Source organism: Anopheles merus, chromosome 2L, assembly GCF_017562075.2.
Source record: "Anopheles merus strain MAF chromosome 2L, AmerM5.1, whole genome shotgun sequence".
In the NCBI taxonomy this organism is placed as follows: domain Eukaryota; kingdom Metazoa; phylum Arthropoda; class Insecta; order Diptera; family Culicidae; genus Anopheles; species Anopheles merus.
Genome location: NC_054083.1, coordinates 48,048,962 through 48,062,360, shown reverse-complemented (window position 1 = coordinate 48,062,360; position 13,399 = coordinate 48,048,962). Strand labels below are relative to the sequence as shown.

The 13,399-nt window shown below is 44.5% G+C and overlaps 1 protein-coding gene across 16 annotated transcripts in view; it reads right to left on the bottom strand.

Annotated features, from left to right (window-relative positions):
* LOC121593846 overlaps positions 1-13,399 on the bottom strand; it is a 169,069-nt gene that overhangs the window by 74,525 nt on the left and 81,145 nt on the right. Inside the window, exon 1 of one of the 16 annotated variants that reach the window (XM_041916580.1) lies at positions 7,146-8,262. The exons of the other annotated variants lie outside the window; for them this stretch is intronic. The gene's annotated coding sequence lies outside the window, so the exon portion shown is untranslated. Of the gene's footprint in view, positions 1-7,145; positions 8,263-13,399 lie in introns of those variants that run through there. 16 annotated transcript variants of the gene reach the window in all.

Here is a 13,399-nt window from a genome sequence, read left to right as displayed (position 1 = left end):
TTATCGGTATTATCAACACCCACTCTCGTACGCCCACCCCAAAAACGGTGACATCGTTTATCAGACCAGCGGTGGTTGTTCGGAATGTGTGAGCGTGTGTGTAGGTGTGTATGTGTACGATGTGGGAAAGGCGACCGACACCAAGCTACTTGTTGGACCGATAAACGATCCCTCGGAGCAGAGATAAATGGCAGTCAATTTGTCACATCAGCTGCTTCTGGCGCTGGCTGCCGGGTGAAAGTGTTGGTGAACGGTTGGAAAACAATGAAATCTGCGAAGCGAAAGTTGACACATTACGTCCTTTTTGGGGGTTAGAATCTTGGGAATTCTTACACATGGGGAATTGGGGGGCGAGTTACTACTAGTTATTCTTATTAATTCAATGAAAGACGCAAGATTGGAGGAAATTAACCATTTTGTCATTTTTTGTCTGAAATTAAAATGATTATGAATCTTCCGTGAGCTATAAGAAGACTGCTGAAGACGAGTTTCTTCAGAAGGCAAATGCGATCTTCAGGTTGCTTAAAGTTCGTTGGAAATTACCTAATTTCGGTCACATTAGTTCTTTAATGATTTGACGACAAAATCTTGTGTATTCTTCTCCACAAAACCTTTAAATTTAAGCTTCCATTCAACTTCACCGACACCTGTACCTTCCTAACCGGTAATTCGATCATAGATGTCCTCGTTTTCACGTATCATCACACCCCCAAATACACACATTTCATCCTTAAGCCTCAATATGTCACGCATTAGAACCGACGTTTCGATAACTAAACCCAACCCGTTGGACCAAACCATTAGGACCCGAGGACATCCTAAAACAAAGCAAAAAGCAACGGTTTGAAAAAAAAAACAGGACACAACTCATCCATTCCGACGTACCGCGAAAGCGCCACACAGCAGGAAATGCCACTGGCGAGGACTTTATTTTAGCCACACGGTGCTCGTGTTTTTGCCTGCCACGCTGATTTCCGAGCCACATGTTAAACCGCGAAATGTGCAAATGTGACGCATGTTTTGGCACAAACTTACGCCCTCCTCCGAAAACCCACGTCCACGAAATAGTCAACTCGTACTGGAGGTTTGCCTGGCTTGCATATCATACAGGTTTCAATCAAGTGCCCACACTGACACACGTGGCATGTCCTCGCCGTGTCTGTGTCGTAATTTCTCGCAACATTCGACACACAGTGGTAGACGTCCACCACATTGGGTGAGAGGGAAGTGATGATGTCAAGCAAGGGATAGGTTTTAAAAATCACTCCCAAAACAAAAAAGAACTAACCGCGGTTCAGAATAACCGTTTGTGCATTGGGGTTTGTTTTGGGAACACCCCATTCTGTTTACATGTGATTATGATTTGGTGTCACATAACCCGCCACACTGTTTGACCCTCCGTGTACTTCACAGCTATGACTTTTCACCCGAATTGTTTTGACTGTTTAATATTAATCACATTTTTCGGCTTTCATATCTCACCTACGTCCCCTTTTCCTCTTATCCGCTAAACGCTAAATTATAATTTGGAGTGTGTTATGACTGTTTTTCCCCCAATTCTTTTTTTCTCTATCTCTCTTTTTTCCAATTTTTGGGTGCTTCTTTTCCTAATTTTATCCCACACAAACGATCCCATTCAGCATTGGCCCGTCAGCCCGAACGCTACTGACGTTTTACCGATCTGCCTCTCACTATACCCAGCCTACCTTGCTTTGTGGTCTCGTCACGGTGGGTGAGCGGGTATATATGGTGGCATGTGCAAAACTGCCATACGTCGTTGACGTCACGGTCGTCGCCGTCGTTGGCCATCGCGCCATACCTCAGGACATTTGGGGATGTGGCAGACTGCAACGGTATAGGCGCGATCTGGCACAACCGGTTGTCGGGTTGGTTTGTTGTGCATTTTTTCGTGCATGCATGCATTTCCACACAATCAACCCGGCCCAGAAGCCTCCCACTAACACATTTCCGGCATCCGCACCCGCCCTCCTCCAATCTCCTAAAACCATTGATATGTCAACACATGTCGGTGTTCTTCGTTTCCGGTCCTCCGGATACAACTCCGACACCTCACGCGTCACGACTTGCGAGCGATGCGTTCTAGTGATGGAAAATGATTCTGTCATGTTTGCTCTCTTTCTTTCTCATGCGGGAGGAGGGCAGACATCAATTTTGGATTTTGGAATCGGAAAAAAATCCTTTCCTTTCCGTAATCTTCCCAACCCACCACCAACAACTAGCAAACCGATCCATTTTATTGGATTTGCAACCATTCCGTGCCCAATATCGTGCCATGTCTTATAGGTTTTGCGTTGTTGGTCTAACCTCTATCGAGCGGCAGAATTAAAAAGTATATGTCCGAGCGTACGTTTGTGTCTGTGCACATTTGCACATCGATCAAAACTAAAGCGCCCAGCGCCAGCAAAAAGGCCAGTCCCAGATATTGGGATCGCGCCAACTACAAACAAAAAAAAACCCCTCCTGGCACACCCATATTCGTGTGCATCTTATATCGAGCGCCTTTCGATGTGCGCCTTCCACCAGCTTGAAAGGCGACCGACGTACTGGGGTTTCCTCAATCAAAACATACCAGCACACACACACGTGGTGGTTCAAAAACAATTGCAAAACCCCCAAACTTCCCGCTTCCCGGCCGCACAGAAAGCTCTCGATCGGCGAAAGAATTGAACAGTGCCGAAATAAATAAACAAACGAAAACACGCACCACGCAAAGAAGGACCTCGCCCCCGGCGTACCCGTCCGGCAGCGCTTCTGACTGGGTCAGTTGGGAAAAACATACGAAACGAAATCCCCCTTTATGCTCCATTGCTCTGCTACACGGGGGGGGGGGGGGGGGGTTTAAACAGCAACGCTGTGTGGTGGCTCACAACAGCAATCAGTATCGAAATCGAAAGGAACACATTTATGCTTTGCATGTGCCTCCGGGCGATGTCCGGGTAGGTGAGTGACGATAGTGAGAAATTAAATTATATTTATAACATTCTTCGGTGCGTGGGCCCGCCTGGTGACGACGCCCGGGTTGGCAGGAGTTTTGGGGGCGTATTTCGTTCACCTGGCCCTGAGACCCGAAAACGGACGATTTCGGGCCAGCACTGTCAGGCTAGCTGAACCTGTGGAAACGTAGGTCACGGTGCCAAATCGACTTTCGGCGCACGAATGCTTGCGGTTGATGGGAAATCAGAGAAGGCATTAGAAATGAAGGGAATGAAGTATTAAATTAAATGGTTTATTATGCGAAAACTGGTAAATATGTCAAGCTGCTTTATTACACTTATTTTTAACTAGCTTGGAGGTCCTGTAAGATCAATTTACACATTAATCAGCTAATATTTTTATAAAGTTGGGATAAAATTATTCTTCCTATTTTCAGAACTTAGATTTGAGACTATATAAAAAGCATTTTCAAATTTTCAATCTTTCGACAAATCAATCAGCCAATGTTGTAGACATTCTTGTTCAGCTCAAATCACCTATTGTATGATGACATTTCATAAAAAACAACGTGAAACATTCTTATCATATTTGGTTTATTCCCCCCAAAATGCAACAATCGGGCATAGGGGACAATATTCTAAAAATAAAAATAAAGAATCTAAACCCTCGTCCAATCACCAAAAACTCACAACGTCACATGTTTATCATTCCAAAAAGGATGATGCACGGACGTCCCTAATCCACTCACACACAGACACATCGAATCATAGCATTCTTTCCCTCCACCAAAACATGTCTGGGTGTGTGTGTGTTTATGTGTGTCCAACTCCTACCAATAGCACGGCCCATTTGTCGATAATAATAAATTCTTCCCCTCCTCAAGCACCCACCGCAACCCCCCCCCCCTCGCCATCCTAAAGCTGAAACGATAATCTCATTCCGTCGTGGGAAATCTGTTAAAATCCGTACAAAAACCACAAATCACCAGCTAATCTACATAGAATAAATAAACAATTTTCTAATTTTCCTCCACCACCCCTCGGGTCGGCCACTTCCACTCGCTGCTGATTTATCTAAAGCATTGAATCATCGCCCTCTCCCCCCTTTCCTTCTCTCCGATGTTCCCGAACGGTGCTCCCACAAAAGGTTCATGGATAGATGAAGTGAAAAATTTATTTTAATAGCAAATTTTCTTCTACCACCTTACCGCTCGCCCCAGCATTCAGCATTGGACCGAACTCCCCCGGTAGCGCATCGAAGGGTTGCTTTATCAACTATTTGTTTGAATGTTTAACACCAAAATATACCCTCCCACTGGACGGGTGCTGTGAATTTTTCCAGCCCCGGGCCCAACCAAAACCGATTGCATAAATCGTTTACATTCCACCATGCATGTGTGTGTGTGTGTCTATGTGTGCTGCTGCTTCAACCCAGCCCAGGCGCCTGATGCTGAAATGCTTCACTAACATATGCTATTGCGTTCCAGCCCGGTGCCGTACCGTATTGGAAAACCAAACACAACACCCCCAACGCCCCAGCTCGATCCCGAGCTAGCCACTTAACTGATTCTCGATTGGATTCCACCGAACAATCGTTTCGTAGGGTAGTAGGATGGGTGTGGGAAGCAGAGGGCTCCACGCACTAACAAACATATAGGTGCATGTCTCTGTGTGTGTGTGTTGGGAAAATTGGGAAAATCCTCCCAAATAATATGTAAATATAAATCACTGAAATGTTTAGCATCCGAAGTGCCTCCGAACACAAACAAGCAGCAGGACACCGCTATGCCCAACTTCGCCCTCTCCCAAAAGGTATGGAAGCACACGAGATTCATCTAATGGAAGGAGGCGCTTGGTGTCCCACGATGCACAGGGCAATTTGTCTGATCACTGATGGAGAGATCCAAAAATTGAGTGTGATGGTTGTGGTTTGTAACTTTATCTAGTGGGACGCAATTGATGTTTTTCAAGAACACTTGTGTTAATCTAAAATTTAACCTATTATCATTCTAGGATTAAAAGTTGTAGTATAAGTTCTTAAAAGTGATGAAACTCATACCCTAAACCATTGCATGTCGAAACGTATACTCAAACGACACATCACAGACAACTCATACGGGTCTCCAATTACACACTGTGTCTCCAATTACCACGGACATGATTCAAAACGCCCAGTAGATTCAGCTAGATAAATATTTCCCCACCCAAACCTTCCCCTCTCCAAATTCAATTTCAATTTAAATATTCCCAAATCTGATTTCTACCTTCAACTCCGATGCAAAAAGTACGGCGCCTCCGTACGTGCAGCAAACGGCAGCAACGCTCACAGACCAAGTCTCTCGCTTTCGGGAGGATATGGGTACCATCTGTTTGTCCAAGCAATGTATGTGTGTGAGTGTGTGTGCATTTGTACACATGCATGTGTTGTCCTCTTGCTGGGTGTGATAAATAGACCCCATTTTAATGGCGCGAAACAAATCATCACCCTTCGTTTGATGATGGAAAATGCTGGACGCGTGGAATGCACCTACGGAGGACGGACGGGGAAGCGTGTGTACACATTTGACAAACTATTTAATTTGGCAACTATCGAAATTTCGTTACGAAGCCGAATACACACACACACAACCATGGATCGTGTACAGGAGGCCGGCAGTCAAGCAACACTAGAGCTATGAGAAGGAAAAAATCACTTTCATATGCATGCTGCACTACTAAATATTTTAACCAATTATTTCATGCCATCGAACATGAACAGGAACGTGAGGAAAGCGAACAAGGGGACGAGATACGATGTGCATACATTCTAGCAATTAGTTTCTCGTTTGCCACCATGGAGGCAATCACCGATCTCCCACAGGGTAGGTATCGCCATTAAAACCCTACACCCTATCCGAGTACTTCCATGCTTCGAATGATAAATTGGATCAATTGTTGTGGATGGGAATTTGTTGATAGATTTCTACGCCACCAGCAGCCTCCTATTTGCTCAAGCCCAGAGCTTCCAGCTTCACCCCTTTCCCAAAACACAAAAAAGACCTCGCAACATGATGCTCTCACATTTCATTGACTTTCCACCTAACCTGCTGTGGGGATTTTGTGGGGAAAGCTTTCGGCCACATACACACCCGCGTCCATCGAACGCAAAATTATGTTACGGGTGATGATTTGGGAAAATTGTTTGCGGTAGGAATAAATTTGCGTGAATATTAGGGAACAGGACCCCGTTACCCCCCATTGCTGGTTGACTCTGCCAACCAGCGGCTGAATCGGTAAGCCAATCAATTTCGGGACAACCAGTGCGAATGGTACGTGATATCCAGTGGCTTGGTGTCGTTTGCCCTTGGTTTGCATGTCAACTAATTTTGTGTCGAGTGTTTTAATGCAAACGTCATTAACGCAGTGTGGACAATAACGAGTGACCTTATTAGGGGGATAGAACAGGTTCCCTGTTCATCGTAACATTTGTCCGTAATGTTGATACTTGCACTCGCATTTGATAGGTAAAATTGAGCAAATAATCCATTTTTTTCATCGTCATTGTTAACTTGAATTCTTTAACACACTTGTTTAAGATATTTTTTTCTAATCTATCAACAATCAATCAGTCACTGTTAGTAGTAGCAAATCAGTTACAGTCATTACATAGCTGATTCTCCTCTAAAAATAAGGAAAATTATTTATCACACTTTATCAAAGTTATAACTATAATGTCGATAAATTATTTTACCTCTATGTACACTTAACAATGCTTCAAAAAGGAAAAGAAGTAAATTATTCTATACAATTGATCACGCAATCATAAAACCAGTGCACTACAAAAAGATTCAAAATGTGCTTTGAAGCTGTATAACTAACCGGTCAACAACAATTAAATCAGCAATCCATCCCTATTATCTCAGTTATCCTTAACTCTAACCGCAACCTTTCTGCTCTTAACGCAAATTCAAGTCTCCGAAGACATTTGTGTGTTTATATCTCAAGATAGGGAACGATTTCAATATCGTTTTTTCCCTTAAGATCATATCTAAACCTTCCGTATCGGCACGGTTTTGGCTAATATTTCCTTATTTTTTATCCTAAAATACTCTTAAATTTAGTTATTCCCTCAAAACACCCATTGCCAGTAGTGCATACGAACGACCGACGTTTACTTTTTTCTTCTTAGACATTCAATCTTTACAAACTTACAAATAGTTTCATACTTCTACCAATTTCGGAAAGAGTCATGCTGAACTGATACCGAAACACTTGCACTGTTGTCCTTTTGGGTGACATTTTTTCACTCCAAACTCAAGACTTAAGTACACGGATATGTCTTCACACAATAATACTGACACGTTTTGTTCAAATCGATGCTCAAATAAAGGGGTGTCTTAACCCATCAGGTTTTCTTTGCCATTACTCTCGTTTAAGCTTCATTAAGCGACATCGACCGACGTTGTACGACATTCAAACGTTGGAAAATCAATGTAACCACATTTAGAGCACACACATGGGAAGCAAAGGGTCGTTTGTTCCCGATTTTCGCACGACACCAATTTTTACACTCAACACACATACACAACACACGACACGGGACACGCACACCAAAATGCGAACGTATCAAATCGAACCAAAGGGTCTCTCTCTCACTCGGACAGTAATCGAACCAAATACATTGACGACATTTAGACGACGATCTTCAACGAGCTACTGTTTTCGTATATATTTTCCTTATTGTTGCATATTATTTGCTGACGGTGGCAAATAGTTTCTATGCTCTTGCCTCTAACCACAATCCATGGGTCTGTTCAGGGGTCGCTACTGTACGGGGCTGCTAATTCTTTCGATCTTTCGGTGGTGCAAATTCAAGGACAGAAAGCACAGGTTGCCCTTCAGATGCAATAATTTTCAATTCCATACACCTTTGTCGGCCGTATTTCGACACCACAAGGGTCTCTTCCTGGCAGGTGGGTTGTCCCTTCCTGTTCTGCAACCTCTGCTGGACCTTCCTGAGGCCGCCTGGAATTTATTGCCCTGCTTTAGGACATTTACACCGAACACACGATCGACACACGGACACACTAGACGGCGATGTACACATACACGAACACACACAGACCCATGAACGTATTGACATCAATACACACACACACACATAGAGTGAGAGAGAGTAGTAGAGAGAGAGAGAGAGTGAGAGAGAGGGCGCGAGGGCGAGTGTGTCTGGAAAAAGACGCGAGGAGAAGAGAACTAAGGGTGGGCGAACACGCGCGTACGCTCCGGGGCGTTCAAGAGCTTCCTATCCCGGCGGAAGGATAAACGGCACTGAAAGTAACGGGTTGACCCTCCGTTGACAAAAGTCCCAGTTTCTCGCCAGCCCGAGCATTCCGGTCCCGAACATTCCGACATTCACCACACCGTGCATGGGAGGGCCGGCGGGAAAACGCATGCACCTGGGAAAGCTCATTACGCGTGGGACAGGGATGAACATGTGTAACACATCCGTGGCAAAGCAAATGATGCGTACACGAGCAAGACAACCAGTGTTGGGAAAATCTTAGAAAAGGATCGACTCCGGTTTCCCATAAAGGATAATTTCATTGCCGCCAGTAGGGGAACAAGGACAACCGTATTGCGCACCTCCCAAAACTACTAGCTCCAACGAGGGAGCGAGCGAGCCCACAGCAGGTCTTTTTGCCATGTGGAAAGCCGTAACCGAAAAGGACTTCGGTTGGCAAAAAGGAAGAAAACAAGGAAACCCGAACCATTCAGCTGTTTTGTTGTGGTTTTTCTTTTTTTGCCCGAGTACAACTCGTGCATGTTCGGGAATTCGGGGGGCGCATCGGCTCCACAATCGGCTGGTTGGCGGTTCGTCGATTTTTATCCTTCACGGCTTTATCCTTGCAAAACAGTTCGCCCCGTGTACGGCAAGTTGAGTGCAAGTTGTATGCGAAACTCGACCAAACTTGTATACGAGCAGGCAAATGTTGGTCGATTTTGGTTCGGTGTTTCGGTGAACGGAAACGGATACATGACTAGACTAGGGTACGAGGACGAATGAGCCGAAAGGACGAAGGCTAGTGTGGGCCGTGTGCAGTATGGTGGAGATTTACGTGACGACACAGGCAACGAAAGTGCCGGTTGCTGCTGCCGTTTGCCAAGAAATGCTGTGTTTTCGTTTCGTATGATCCGGGCGAACGACGGGTGAATGGACAAATGTACAATCAGTTCAAGAAGGGGTCAGAAAATGGATGTTAATGCTACATCTTTTTGATTATCTCTTATTTATGTTTCATCTAGGTTTTTATTTCAAAATGTAGATGCATTGGGGACGATACTTATTTCAGCACAAAATATGAAATAAGAAATAAGAAAGTTGTCAACTAATAAAAACTGTTATATAAAACATATACTAAATTTAACATTATTCCAGTTTTCCCAAATACAAACCTTATCAAAATAAATAAATAAATTAATCAAGAAAAGGTTCCTCTGAAATCGCTAGCCTAAGCTAGGATTTCCAAAAAAACGTTTGTATCTTCACGTCAAAGTTGATAGTTCTTAGGAAAACATTATGTGCCTGGAAAGGATTAAAGCGTCGTTTTACCACCCAACGACACATTTTTAGATCTTTTGCACCGGGATGTTTTCATTCACATGATCTTAATGAGTACTAAAATTGAAGAGGACCATGCAATAAGACATGGCTGTTTTCAGTACATATATAAAAATAAAGATGGGTAAGAATCAAATAGATTAAGCTAATCCAAGGTGAATTTACTGTCATAGAAACAAATTTTGAAGCAATTGTTCTAGAATAGAGTGCGTACTACTAAACACAAGCAAACCAACTTTAACATATCTACGATCCATATGATTAGTTCCAATGACTTTACTTTCCAAACACTCATACACGAATTAAATATGATCAATGTAAATGATTTTCACTCGTCCGCCATCGTCAAGCGCCAGTCAACATTCATCAAAAGAAAGATCCACGCGAAATCCTCCTCATCCGTACGAGATTGCATTATTCACGATAAGCTCCAACCTAAAGCTCTACCCATCAAAACCACTCCGCGTTGATCGAATAATCCCCATTGGCTTTCGTGTGTCAACCGTGTACCGTGTTTCCCAATCAACCCCCTCGAACCGTGCCGTTCCGCCACCACCCCAACTGTCCGGTAACAACCAACACGTGCACCTGGACCAATTGGAACCATTCACCAGCATACGCGCGATTCATCATACGTGTCACTCAATTAGCCAGTAATCCGGTTTTCCCGCTACAAAACCTACCTCACTTTCACCCCACAACACCGGCTTGTCCTCCAGCCCGATAAAGCGTGAAAATAAGTAAACTTTGTCGCTCTTAAGCTTAGTCTGCCACACCGCTTCACCACCGAACCGAACCTGCCCACAAAACCAAAAAGCAGATACTTTATGGCACAGAATTACGCGCCCGGTCCAAAGGAAAGGTATTAATGTTCCCATGGTGTCGAAGGTGAGCTTCCCCAGCCCCATTCGCCCTTGTCTCGCATGCTGTTCCCATTGCGCAATAAATTATCAATGACTTCAAGGCGTCCCACTCACTCCCCGGCTGGACGGGACATTGCGAGTCAGCGTGTCGAGCTGCCTGGAAAGTTAGCGAGACCGATGAGAGGGGGGCCACGATTTCGATCATAAATCATAAGCACGAAGTGAATTCGGGGGGGAGGCGGAGAAAAGGCGACAAGGTTCAAGACACGGCAACACCATCCCGGCTCATGATTGTGTGTATTGGCAGGTGTGTGGATGTGGCGACGCGAGTGCGAAGTTTGTTAGTGGAGCAATTTCCTCGAATTATCCCTTCATCAGTGTGCGATAATTTGATTATTGTTGCAGAGATTTACGCGAATCGGCTGTCGGTTCGCACGAATCGGCAGCGATATTGTGATTTGCGAATGCGACAGAAATGCATCTGGTTTGCCGTTGATGCGATTACCGATTTGTTTTGATTTTCGGCAGTTTTAATGGCACGGCACAGTTTACGCAGCGACAGTCATTTTGTGACAGTCTTAATCGGGCTTTCGCACGGCCGATGTGCTGTTGTTCGTAGTGCATTCCTTCGGGAAAAAAACACCTCATCCTGATCATGGTTTTAAATCACAAAACATATTCTTCGACCAGCAAACAACCTGCGTTAAACAAGCAGCAAAGTCTGGCTCGTTATAATAGGAAAATTGATTGGTTGATTGATTGGCGCACAGAGCTTGCCGGCGGAATTCACAAGTGGCCCGCCTTGCCGACCATTCTCCGTAACTTGTTGAAAACTTGTGCAACAAAAAACTGGAACAGTCTTGTTGTAGCTGGTTCGCCAAACACCAACACGCTCCCGAAGCAGTAGCGGTTCATTATAATATGAATTTTATTACAAATGAACCAAAATGTGAAGCTCATTATTCTAACTCGCCCAACCGTGCACTGGTGTAGGTCGTGCGAAAAGCGGCAAGCAAAGGGAGCAACATGCTTTTTTCCCAAAAATGCTTCATGATGAAAGTTCTTTAAGGCTTCTCCATTACTGGACTGACCGCTTCTGCCCTCGAAGTATGCCTGATAATAAGACGCCCATCGTCGCTTCGGGGCGCAACTTTTCCCCTTGAGTTGTGCTCGATGGGAAAAAGTTTCCACAACCACAATATACACTAAATTATTTGTTAGGCTTATTTAAAACAGGCCCCCATTTATGCCTCCTCGTTCCACTTCTTTCCTGCTCCCTTCGGAGAACTTTCCAATGGGCCCGAACGCGGCGATGCCCCTTTTTGGATCGCGTACAATCTTGTCTGCCGTCCGGCGTCTGCTTTTTCCAGCACGCACCCAGCAGGGACGGATGCCATCGTTCTTCCGGTTTGAATGGTTGAAATAAATTAAATTTGTTGCTTTGCTGCCCCCCGGGCCGTCCTCACCAACGGGCAATCCTTACGGCCGGCTAGCCAGCCGCGGTTTAGTAGACAAATTAAAATAAGCCTCCTTGCACTCCTCAAGAAACCTGGGGCGGCTAGCAACAATCGTCTGCTTGCAAATGCCCCCCTTCAAAATAATCTCGTGTAAAACGGGCTAATAATAAGGCTTGAGGGATGTTAATTGGAACTCGCGGTTCAGTTGCAGACCACGGTTTGCCGACAAACTTCATCCGTAACCGTCCACCCTTGCCACACAAGGACATTGTATCATGCTGCTCCGTAGACAAGCGGCACATAGAATCGCCGGCTGACTGATTTGTTGCGCACTCGCCGTTGACTGTTCGTGGAACATTTCGTGGTAGATTTTCTGGAACACAACCAGTGACACCCGTTTCTGGCATGTTTTGGCTGGCGTGTGACAGTGGCTTACGCTAGCAACGGACGAAATTAACTACCCGCCGCCACAGACTTGCTATCAAATGCCAGCCTAGTTTTCTAAGCGGGGGGCTTTCAAAACATCTGCCACCAACAGCAGACCGGTATTCATTTCCGGTGTAGATGTTGTTTGCAAAGTTTTTGACAATCAACAAACAATTGTCACCGGCAGACTGTACCCGCGGGACGGGTGAGTCAACGAGTACCACAATTTGTTGCCGGCGGAAAGAAGACCTCTCGTGCCACAGGCACAAGACCTTGGAAGTTATGGGTGCAGGGTGTCGCTTATCAAATGGCGATCGTTTGCGCGGCAACATGAGAGTGGAGGGAGCTGAGGGCTCTAAAGATAATTCCTATCGGTCATTTATGGGGCCAGAGGGTTGCACATCGTGTGTGTATTCAAGTTGGTTCCATGAGGTTGCTATCTGTCGTACAGATTGCTCCAAATGTTGCTGAGTATGCCATGGGATTCCTCGTTGCCCAGGGCTTAAATCACAATCCAGAGTCCAAAAAGCGACGCCAGATGTATTATACAACTCTTTACTTGTCTAGTTTATCTTGAAAAAAAAGGTTTATGTTGACAGAGTTCTATTTCAAGCCTCTTCAAACAATTCCGGATCCGATAAAAGACCTAAAAGTATTAAGACTTTGCTCTTCCAACGTTTTTTTGATGAAGTGATGTTTGAGAAATATCCTCAAGGTTTTTTTTTATAAATTTTGAAAAGAATACTAACGACTATTGGGAATTATGCAGTCACTTGTAAATCAATCATTTCTTCACAAATATTCCTTGTAGAAAGCACCAAGAAAATTACTTACAAGTCGTATAATTTCTAAGGCACACATGAAATCACGTTATCACATGAAATAAGTAAATTCAAAGAAAATATAAAATTCTATTGTAGTGCCATGATTTCTTTTCTTACTAAGTGGAACTGATTGCTTCAACGTCTCCTTTCAAATCTCATTACAAAGCCAACAATTTGCTATGCTATGTGATCCACATCTACTTCTTTTGTTGCCTAATGCGCTATGTTTTATTCCACACTCAACACCACAAGTATGTCATCGGTGGCCAGATCCCAG